The sequence below is a fragment of the Anolis sagrei genome, chromosome 5 (assembly GCF_037176765.1).
Source record: "Anolis sagrei isolate rAnoSag1 chromosome 5, rAnoSag1.mat, whole genome shotgun sequence".
Lineage (NCBI taxonomy): Eukaryota > Metazoa > Chordata > Lepidosauria > Squamata > Dactyloidae > Anolis > Anolis sagrei.
The window spans coordinates 168,189,645-168,201,666 of NC_090025.1; the positions used below are offsets into that span (position 1 = coordinate 168,189,645).

Below are 12,022 nucleotides of genomic sequence, written 5' to 3' on the forward strand. Positions count from 1 at the left end.
GAGCCTGTGGTGTTTTGAAAGTTCTTTTGGCTGCAAGAAATTGTGGGACAGTATCTGTGTCTCTGTAGCGTAGAAGGAAAGTCAGAGAGCACAGTACATGTGCTTTCCTGGTCCTTAGTTTTTCCAATTTTTGTATATCTTGGAACAGTTTTTCCTTGTAGAGATGTTCAATGTATTGTGGAAGGCTTTCATGGTAAATAATTACATTATTTGCAGAGAGAATAACAAGGAATCTTCCTCAGATAATTGATCCTGGAAATATTGTGCCACTTTCTGCAATTGATAAAAATACTGAGGTTGACGAATTCACTGGATCCCTCAAGACACATCCATATATGCCAAAACTCCTCCATAATACCTGTATTCACCTGTGATCCAATAATCTACAACTGAATGGCAGAGACAGGGCCTATTTACACACTGACCTAGCCTCGTATATTTTTCATGGCTTCAGAATAATTATCTGGAACAGGATACTAGCTAGTGCTTAAAAAAGATCAGCCAGTACATCACACAGAGTTCCACCCAATAATCATTTCTTGTTAGAACTCAGTAGCTTTTGTAGATTTGCCAAGATATTTTTCATATGGTTTTTCTGAGGTGTCATTACATGTCAACCATTCCAGTCCATAACAGTTAAATGATATCACTGCCATGTTGAGCTTTATTGTATACTTCAGTTCATCTGATACAACTCTGACTAAAACATTCAGCACTGGGCACTGCTGGAGGCAGGATAATAGACTTGATGGACGAATGCGTTGATATGGTATGGCAAATGCTATCTTCCCTTAAGTAAACAATTCCGAAGTTCAAGATATTTTGGTAGACATGGCTGTAAAACATTATTTTTAAAGCCTCTAGTCTTCTTTAAACCTGCAATGAAACACATCCCCCCACTAAGTCACTCACCATATTTAAGTGGCTGTTGCAAGGGAACAAATTAATATCTGAAGTATCTGTTGCAGTGTAAAGCTTTCCAAAGATGTCATTTCTCCCCATAATTTTCTGTTACTGCCCTGGAAAGTAAAAGCAATGAATGTTCAGTCATATCATTTCCACTCATGATTATTTATATTGTTATTCATGGCATGTATGCCCACACCTCCACCCTCTGCATGAAAAGGGTGGGTGGGCTAAACAGTGAGAACATAGAATAAATTTAAATAAACTTGTTTTTTTGTTAAGTGCTTCTCTTAGCTGCTTAAAATGTTTTGTTTGCCTATTCTGCCTCCTTTGGGCTATTCCTTGGCTTGTTTTTCAAATACTCTCCTTACTTAATAGCTTAATGTATAGCAATAATCTACTTTAGGCCTTTAATGGAGTAAATGTGTCAGAAGAGTACCACACAGCACAAACAGGTGAAAAGCTAAGGGCATGTTGCCCAGTGTGGCTTATGTTTTCTCAGACATGCCTCTAAACTTTCATGGGATTTACTTCTAAATAGATGTACAGAGGAGTTCAATCAACCAAGAGCACCATCCAAACTGGTCAAGGTGGCCAAGGGCCAATTGTGCTAACAGCAGGCCACCTAAAACTGTGCTTAGTCCAAACCCCTCTGAGATTATTTCAATTTCTAACCTTGTCTAACTTTGCTTGGGCATTGCAACTGAGTCAGATCTCAGCTAAACCTCTTCTCCGCCCTCCTGTATTTGGTTCTTCTATCAGCACAATTTAGCCAGAAGAGTACTTCTGTCAGTGGATAATTCTCTCAGGAGGTGAGAGAAGTCTAAATCTAACTTGCCACAAAGTTCATCTTTGAGTTAGGATTTCCCTGAGATACATCTAGAGATACTTTTGACCAGCATGCCTTGCTTTTAGCAGCTTGCAGAATTCAGCAAAGCAGTGATGGATTCTATCGTGTTTTCTTTTTACATTGAATTGAAAAGTGGTACTAAAATCTGACATGTTATCAGGACCAGGAAATTAGGCATTATTTTAGTAGGAGGAATTTTGACATGTTAATGGTCTCATCCACATTAGGTGTTATTTCACTGCCCTGAAATATCCATACAATGTATGATTGGGTCTGTGCTGTAAAACATTAATCCCATGCTTAATGGAAAAGAGAAAATTGGAAAAAGATTCCATGGCTGTAACAATAGGGAGAAGACAGAGGTCTTTCTCGTCAAATATGTTTAACAACCTGTTCTTTTTACATGCAAGTTACTATCCTTGCACACAAACCCATGTGTTTTCCTTGGCCACAAAAGATAGTCAAGCAATCAGGTTAAAAACTGAAAAGGGCTCTTGCACCTTTAATGGCTGTGTAGAAGAGGAGATTTCAGAAGGTGGAGCTTGTCATACAAACAGGTAAAAAGCAATGCCTGATTTTTCCCCCTAAGCCATTGTTAAAGGGAATGGGAGCCACCTTCATTTTTTATTTTGGCAGCCCAGGGTAGAAAGAGTAAAGCAACATCTTTCCCTATAGAAGGTCCTAGGTATTTTTTTTTTCACATTAAAAGGATCTGGTGAATGTTGTTGTTAATATCCTTCAAGAAGACTTAAGTTTATGGTGAGAAACCTCCAATTCCCCTATCCTCAACTGCACTGCTTGTGTCTTGCAAACAAAGCTGTGGCATCCTTGATTGAGTCTATCCATCTAAAATGTGGTTTTCTTCCTTTCCTATTGACCTCCACTTTACTAAGCATCATCATCTTTCCTAGTGATTCATAGAATCATAAAGTTGGAAGCGCCTCATGGGACATCCAGTCCAACCCTCTGCCAAGAAGCAGGAAAATCGCATTTAAGGCACCCCGACTGATGGCCATCCAGCCTCTGCTTAAAAGCCCCCAAAGAAGGATCCTTCATACATCTCTTTTCATGATATGCCCAAAGTTAACTTAGGTTATAGGCAAAATCTAGGTCTGATTTTCTCTAGAGCCCATTCATGTGTCATTTTAGCAGTCCAGCAAAAGAAGGGACTTTTGCTGGACAGAACTATTCTTTAGAACAGCGATTTTCAAACTTCCTAATGCCACAATCCCTGAATACAGTTCCTCATTTTGTGGTGACCCCCAACCATAAAATTATTTTCATTTCTACTTCATAACTGTAATTTTGCTACTGTTTTGATATACAGAATGTATTTTCATTCACTGGATGAAATTTGTCAGAAATACTCGATACACCCAAATTTGATGGGCTTGGGGGGGTGGGTTGATTTAGCTATTTGGGAGTTTTAGTTGCTGGGATGTATAGCTCACCTACAATCAAAGAGCATTCTGAACCCCACAAGTGATAGAATTGGGCCAAACTTCCCACACAGAACCCCCATGACCAACAGAAAATACCATGTTTTCTGATTGTCTTTGGTGACCCAACTGACAACCTCATGATCCCACCCCCAGGTCCTGACCCCCAGGCTGGGAAACGCTGCTCTAGAAGCACAACATAAATGTGTTGGCCCTTGTGGTCTCTTTCAACTCTGTGATTCTATTATTTATTTATTTACTTACTTTGCTTGTATACCGCAGTTTCTCAGCCCGTAGGCGACTCAACGCGGTTCACAACAAGAGCAAAAGTCAATCGAACAACATACAATATTTAAAATCATTAACAGCATAATATACAAAATAATGACACATCAATAACAACACATCAACGTCTCGTAACTAAAATCGTGATCCAATTCGTCATCCATAATTCCATTTCCTATATTCATCGTTCATTGCACTATTTATCCGAACGCCTGTTCAAACAGCCAGGTTTTTAGTTTTCTTCGAAACACTATTAATGAAGGGGCAGATCTAATGTCCATGGGAAGGGCGTTCCACAGCCATGGGGCCACCACAGAGATTATTCATATTTCCCATATATGTTCTTGCATGAGAGATCTGATAAACATCTAGATAGGCAAAATTTTCAAGTGGCACACTGGACTTTTGATATCCACTAGGACTTGGTTCCAAGACATACCCCATACCCAAATCATTCATGGATGCTCAAGTTCCATTATAGACAATGGCACAGTAAAATGTCCCTTATAGAAAATGGCTTCCTTTGGGGGATATTTTTTTGGGGGGGGGGGCATTATTTTCAGCTGTGGTTGATGAAATCCATGGATGCAAAATTTCTGTGTATAGTGCAGTGATTCTCATCCTGTAGGTCCCCAGATATTTTGGCCTTCAAGTCACAGAAATCCTAATAGGTGGTAAACTGGCTGGAATTTCTTGAGTTGTAGGATAAAACACCTGGGGACCCACAGGTTGAGAACCACTGGTATAGAGGGTCAGCTATAAAACAGCTTCTTCTATATATTTTTTCTCCATAGACTGGTGACATACATTTGCACAGGATATGAAGATCACTGAGAAACGACTCCCTAAAACATATTTAGGATCAGCCTCTAAAGTTCAACCAATGTGGAGTTGGGAGTGTGGTCTACAAATCGCTTCTTTCAGAAGAGTCCTCCGAATGTCTTGTAGCTTGAAAACACAGCCGCACTTCAACGTCCAAAATTTCCTCTTTCAGCTCCGAGACTGGTTCATTCCTGGCAAGTCTCCCCTCTGAAACATCATGGTCATGGGAGGTGTTCTTCCGTTATTGATTTCCCACCCTCTCACCCTCCTGCAGCAACTGGAAGGCAAATGAAGGAGCAAGTGAAGACCTTTTCCAGAAGGGCACTCTTTCCCATAAATGTGTGTTTTTGCTGATATGTGTTCAAGGCATCAAATTGTGCCTTTGTTGTGAGCCGCCCTGTGTCCCCTCCGGGGTGAGAAGGGTGGGATATAAATTAAATAAATAAATAAATGTGTGCCCTTGACTAAACTGCTAAGGCCTGGCCCAATCATTTCTCTCAGGTGAATTTCAGGACACTTCCAACCCATCCTAGAGGACACAGGGTGAAAACCAGGAGGTCTCTACAACTCTGCCCCGAACTGGGAAAGGTGGTTTGTTTGCCATAGAAGGTCCTAGGTCAAATTTTTGTTCTGTTAGGGGCAGCTGATAGAAAGGGACATCTTTGTGGTTCTTATTAACCATCTTAAGAAGTCAATTTTGACTTATGGTAAACCTAGGAATGAGAAACCTCCCATTCAGCCCATCCTCAACTGCCTTGCCAACTCAGGCCGGTGACTTCCTTCATTGAGATTATCTATCTGGTACAGGATCTTCCTCCTTTTCTCTTGCCCTCCACTTTAACCAGCATTGCCATCTTTTCTAGCGATTAATCTCTTTTCACGACATGGCCAAAGAATGATGGTCTCAGTTTAGACAGCTTGGCTTTTAAGGGAGAATTCCAGTCCATGCATTTGTCTCTTTCGCGGAATCCACAGAATTCTTCTCTCAGAGCAATCAAAGGGGTGGGAAGGAGTGACTGGCTCATCCAACTGGGTTTAACCAGGGATGGGCAGACTTTGTCCCTCCAGGTGTTTTGGACTTCAACTCCCACAATTGTGAGAGTTGAAGTCCAAAACACCTGGAGGGCCAAAGTTTGCCCATGCCTGGGTTAAACCCTAGCGCCAGCAGGACTGTTGACTGAGAGGTGGTTTGAATCTGGAGAGGGTTGAGCTCCCTCTGTCAGCTCCAGCTTCCCATGCTGGGACATGAGAGAAGCCTCTCACAAAGATGGAAAAACATCAAACATCCAGGCATCCCCTGGGCAGCGTCCTTGCAGATGGCCAATTCTCTCACACCAGAAGCTACTTGCAGTTTCTCAAGCTGCTCATGACACTAAAATAAAACCCCACATCTATGGCAAACATCCTCAGAGGTTGTGAGGTTTGTTGGAAACTAGGAAAGTGAGGTTTATATATTTTTGAAATGTCCAGAGCAGGACAAAGAACTCCTGTCTGTTTGAGGCAAGTGTGAATGTTGCCATTGACCATCTTGATTAGCCCATTGGATGGCCTTGCAATGGGTTAACCTAGGCATGGGCAAACTTCCTCCAGGTGTTTTGGACTTCAACTCCCACAATTCCTAACAGCCTACTGGTTTTTGGGAATTGTAGGGGGTTGAAGTCCAAAACACCTGGAGGGTCAAAGTTTGCCCATGCCTGGGTTAAACCCTTGTGATGGCAGGACTACTGACTGAGAGTTCGGAGGTTCGAATCCAGGGAGAGCATGGATGAGTTCCCTCTGTCAGCTCCAGCTCTCGATGCGGGGACATGAGAGAAGTCTCCCATAAGATTGGTAAAGCATCAAACATCCGGGTGTCCCCTGGGCATGTCCTTGCAGATGGCCAATTCTCTCACACCAGAAGCAACTTGCAGTTTGGGTTGCTGTATGTTTTTCGGGCTGTATGGCCATGTTCTCTCCTGACGTTTCCTCACCTGATGTTTCACCTGTATTTATGGCAGGCATCCTCAGAGGTTGTGCGGATGCCTGCCATAGATGCAGGATAAATGCCAGGAGAGAATGCTTCTGGAGCAACCTCAGACCTCACAACCTCCGAGGAAGCCTGCCATAGGTGCAGGATAAATATCAGGAGAGAATACTTCTAGAGCAATCGGCAATACATAACCTGAAACATCAGTGAATTCAACATTTAGACTTAAGTCCCATCTCCAAGATGTCTTATACACATATATGCAATTATGGCATTCAAAAATCTAATAAAAGCTGAAATGCAAAACCTTTCTGGACCCATGTATTCTAGATAAGAGATATACCCAATCTGTGTTCCATATGGACACTCTGATAGCAGGTGACTCAGAAGTAAACATGGGTAGTCGATGGGATCAGGATGGATGGGCTGGGTCCTCAAAGAACACCAGTCCTAGCCATCTCCTTTAACTCTCATATAGAAAAAAGAGACCAGATGTAATGTGAACCTAGAGTCATTTGTATATAAGTGAATCCTTCAATTTTAAAAAAACAACTTTTACTTGTATAGTCAAAGGCTTTCATGGCTGAAATCACTGGATTGTTGTGAGTTTTCCAGGCTGTATGACCATGTTCCAGAAACATTCTCTCTTGATCTTTTGCCTGCATCTATGGCAGGCTTCCTCAGAGGTTGGGAGGTCTGTTGGAAACTCGGAAAATGGAGTTTATATATCTGTGGAAAGTCCAATTGCCACATTCATACCAACCTCCAACAGACAGGGGTTCTCCTTTCCCACCCTGGACATTCCACAGATATAGAAACCCCACCTGCCTGGTTGCCAATAGACCTCACAACCTCTGAGGATGCCTACCACAGATGCAGGCGAAACGTCAGGAGAGAATATTTGTGGAGCAACCTCAGACCTTCCAACCTCTGAGGAAGCCTGCCATAGATGCAGGAGAAATGTCAGGAGAGAACATGGCCATACAGCCCGAAAAACTTACAGCAACCCAGTGATGCCAGCCATGAAAGCCTTTGACAAGACTTGCAGTTTGTCAAGTCGATCCTGAACGGAAAACAAGAATCCCACTGCTGTGGCTGGAGCGTCGGGAGCCAGGCGAGGGTCCCGGGCGGCAGGGCGCCTTTGGGTGGCCTGGGCTTCGGGCGCTCCCAAAGCCCTTCCCTCTCAGGCCTCCTCCCGCCCCGGGTCCTTCCCTCCAACCTCGGAGGGCCGAGGGCCAAAAAGGGTGGGCTCCAGAGGCGGTCCTCTGCAGCGCGGCCAAGCCTTCCTCGCCTGCCGCCTCTCCTTGGGCGGCCTGTGAGAAAGAGAGTGTGTGTGCGGTTGTGTGTGTGTGTGTTGGCGAGCGGCGTGTGCCTGGCTCCGCCTCTGCTCGCCTCCCCCGGCCCGTCCTCTCCAGACAGGCATGAGACGCGGAGCCCTCCGTGGTGGTGGTGGCCGCCTCCTCCTCCTCCTCCTCCTCGGCTGGGCCACGACCACCCTTCTCGCCTCTTCCTCCAGGCGGGGGCTCGAGCGAGAGGAGCCGGCGTTGGCCAGCTGAGGAGGGCGGAAAGCAGGCGAGAGAGCGAGCCGCCCCTCAAGAAGGAAGGAAGGGAGGAAGGAAGGGAGGGAGGAAGGACAGCCTTGGCCAAGCGCCGCCTTCGCTCTTCCCCCGCCTTTCCCTTCGGGGAGGGAGGGAGGGAGGGAGGGAAAGGGGGACAGCTTGCTTGGCTCCGGGGAGCGCAGAAGCCGGCAACACTTGGAGAGCAACGAGGACAACGAGGAGGAAGAGGAGAGCAAGGCGAGCGCAGCGCGTCTCTTGCTCCGTCTCCCCCTCGGCCTGCGAAGAGAGAGGGGCTTTCCCCGGTTAGTCTCTCCAGGACCGCGCCTGGGCCTCGTTTCCATCCCCTCCTCCTCTTCTTCCTAGGCCCCGGGGAGGCCTCGGAGGGACGCCTCGGAGGGACAGTGGAGGGCAGGACCAAGCCCAGGACCAGGCCCAGCCGCCCGCCGGGGTCGGGGGCTGGATGTCCCTCCGCACGGAGACGCCGCCGGGGAGAAAGGAGGGCCTGAAGAGGAGCCCGCGAGGTGGTGGTCCTCCTCCTCCTCCTCCTCTTCTTCCTCCTCCTCGCTCCGCCTTCATCCTCCGACCAGCGCTTCAGCCTCAGTCTCGGGAAGACAAGCTCGGGACTGCTGGGAAGAGCAGCTCGTCGGATCGGCGCGGTTTTGTATTCCAGGGGGGAAGGAGGGGGGTGGCCTCAGCTGCTGTGCCGGGCGTGTGACACAAGCCCATCCTCGCCGCTTGGAAGGCGCCGACCACGCCGGGAAAGCCTCCCTCTCCATCCTTTTCCTCTGGCAGAAGAAGGCTCCGCATCTCTCCGCAGCAACAGCCCAGAAGGTAAGGAAGCTTGGCGCGGGGCTTGAGCGGCGATGCTGAGGCTGCATGGCTTTGGGAGGAAGAAGGGTTGATAGATGGATGGAGGGGCGCCTCCTCGCCTTCTTCTCCTGGTCCTTCTCCTCCCTCCTCGCCATGGACAACCCTGCCGTCCCATCCCGCAAAGAAAGTCCTATTGGGTTGCTGGAAGTTTTGAGGGGTCTGTGGCCATGTTCCAGAAGCATTCTCTCCTGACGTTTCTTCTGCATTTATGGCAGGCATCCTCAGAGGTTGAGAGGTCTGTTGGAAACTAGGAAAATGGGAAACTCTTTCCTGTTTAAGAAGCCAGACCTTGAAAACTCCTAGGCCATTAAATGCTAATCAAGGGTGGCCAATTGAAACATTCACACCTATCCCTTACAGCCAAGAGTTCTTTCTCCCGCCCTGGACCTTCGACAGATATATAAACCCCATTTTCCTAGTTTCCAACAAACCTCACAACCTCTGAGGATGCCTGCCATAGATGCAGGTGAAATGTCAGGAGAGAATGCTTCTGGAACATGGCCATACAGCCCACAAAACTTACAGCAACCCAGTGATTCCAGCCATCAAAGCCTTTGACAATATAAAGTCCCATCCCCCCCCCCCCCCCGAATTTGTCAGCAGGCAGAATGGTTAGCTGCCTGTCCACTTGTGAAATTCCTTTAAGGGGATCCAAAGAAGTCACCTTTCTTCGAAAGGTAACACTGGAGCCATTGGTCAGGTTGAGCAAGCCAAAATTGTCCCTATGAGGCAGTGACCCCTTTTGCTTTTCACGTGGTCCAGAGTATACCAACTTTGTCCCACCCCACATTATTTCAAATATAACAATACTTCAGGCTATGTTTACAAAACATAACCTGAATCAGGGTAGTGGTGAGTTTTCCCAGGCTGTATGGCCATGTTCCAGAAGCATTCTCTCCTGACGTTTCACCAGCATCTTTGTCAGGCATCCTCAGAGGTTGTGAGGTCTCACAACCGTAGACCTCACAACCTTTGAGTATGCCTGCCATAAATGTAGGCGAATGTCAGGAGAGAATACTTCTGGAGCAACCTCAGACCTCACAACCTCTGAGTATGTCTGCTATAAATGCGGGCAAAATGTCAGGTGATAATGCTTCTGGAGCAACCACAGACCTCATATCCTCTGAGGATGCCTGCCATAGATACAGGAGAAATGTCAGGAGATAATGCTTCTGGAGCAATCTCAGACCTCACAGCCTCTGAGGATGTCTGCCATAGATGCAGGCAAAACATCAGGAGAGAATGCTTCTGGAGCAACCTCAGACCTCACAACCTCTGAGGATGTCTGCCATAGATGCAGATGAAACGTCAGGAGAGAATGCTTCTGGAGCAACCTCAGACCTCACAACCTCTGAGGATGTCTGCCATAGATGCAGATGAAACGTCAGGAGAGAATGCTTCTGGAGCAACCTCAGACTGCACAACCTCTGAGGAAGCCTCCATAGATGCAGGAGAAATGCCATAGATGCAGGAGAAGTGAATGCTTCTGGAGCAATCTCAGACCGCACAACCTCTGAGGCAGCCTGCTATAGATGCAGGATAAATGTCAGGAGTGAATGCTTCTGGAGCAATCTCAGACCTCACAACCTCTGAGGAAGCCTGCCATAGATGTAGGCAAAACATCAGGAGAGTATGCTTCTGGAGATACCTCAGACCTTACAACCTCTGTGGATGCCTGTCATAGATGCAGATGAAACGTCAGGAGAGAATGCTTCTGGAACATGGCCATACAGCCCAGAAAACTCACAACAACCCAGTGATTCTGGCCATGAAAGCCTTTGACATAACCTGAAACATCAGTGAATTCAACGTTCAGACTTAAGTCCCATCTCCAAGATGTCTTATTATATACGTATATGCAATTATGATATTCAAAAATCTAAAAAAAGAAACTGAAATGCAAAACATTTCTGGACCCATGTATTCTAAATAAGAGGTATACCCAACCTGTGTTCCATATGGACACTCTGATAGCAGTTGACTCAGAAGTAAACATGAATAGTAGATGGGATCAGTATGGATTGGCTTGTGCCTTCAAAGAACACCAATCCTCGCCATCTCCTTTAGCTCCCATATATAAAAAAGAGACCAGATTTAATGTGAAGATAGAGTCATTTGTATATAAGTGAATCCTTCCATTAAAATACCAACTTTTTTATTTGTATAGTTGAAGGCTTTCATGGCTGGAATCACTGGATTATTGTGAGTTTTGTGGGCTGTATGGCCATGCACCAGAAGCATTCTCTCCTGATCTTTATAGATCATATATGGGCTTTATAGATCTGTGGAATGTCCTATTAAAACATTCACACCTACCTCAAACAGACAAGAGTTCTTTCTCCAACCCTGGGCATTCCACAGATATATAAACCAAATTTCCTAGTTTCCAACAGACCTCACAACCTCTGAGGATGCCTGCCAGAAATGCAGGTGAAACATCAGGAGAGAATGCTTCTGGAACATGGCCATACAGCCTGGGAAACTCACAGCAACCCAACCTTTTATTTGCCTCAATAAATGGCATGTTGTTTGTTGTCCAAACTGCAGAGTCAGAAGGCAGCTGCCAACTGCTTTTGTCAGACCTTTCTTTGCTGACTTGAAAGGGGGTTACTTAAAAGTAGGCTAAAGCAGACTTCATTGAGTTTGCAGCAAGAGGAGAGTTTTGATTTAGGTGCTGAAAGCACAGGGCATGCTATCTTTTGGGAGGAATTTCCTCCACCACTACTTCCCCTGTTTCCTCCGTGGAGAGATGGCATGTCAGGGCAAGGAAAGGGGAAGTGTCATTTCAGTATCCCAAGTGAGTTGTGTGCAAGGTATGGAACTGATTGGAGGAGGAGAAAAAACACACAGTTTGTGAATAAACACGTATCTTATCCGTATGATCTGTATCCATTTTTATACAAACAGGATCTTTTGAAGCCTCCACATGGGGCAAGGTGGAACAGATCTTAGGCAATGTGTTGCTGAAGTCTTTCATGGCTGGAATCACTGGGTTGCCATGAGTTTTCTGGGCTGTATGGCCATGTTCCAGAAGCATTCTCTTCTGATGTTTCACCCATATCTGTGGCAGGCATCCTCAGAGGTTGTGAGGTTTGTTGGAAACTAGGCAAGTGGGGTTTATATATCTTTGGAATGTCCAGGGGTAAGTGTCTTTTCTGAGGTAAGTGTGAATGTTGCAATTTATCACCTTTATTAGCATTGAATAACCTTGCAGCTTCAAAACTTGGCTGCTTCCTGCCTGGGGGAATCCTTTGTTGGGAGGCAATTAGCTCTAACAACTGCCATGCCAGACTACACAGAGAAGCCATTGAAGCCCTCAAGCATG

The 12,022-nt window shown here is 46.0% G+C and overlaps 1 protein-coding gene across 1 annotated transcript in view; it reads left to right on the forward strand.

The window, feature by feature from the left end:
• Positions 1 to 8,201: 8,201 nt before the first annotated feature.
• LARGE1 (LARGE xylosyl- and glucuronyltransferase 1) overlaps positions 8,202 to 12,022 on the forward strand; it is a 388,170-nt gene continuing 384,349 nt past the window's right edge. The window contains exon 1 of the mRNA XM_060776947.2: positions 8,202 to 8,658. The gene's annotated coding sequence lies outside the window, so the exon portion shown is untranslated. The remainder of the gene's footprint in view (positions 8,659 to 12,022) is intronic.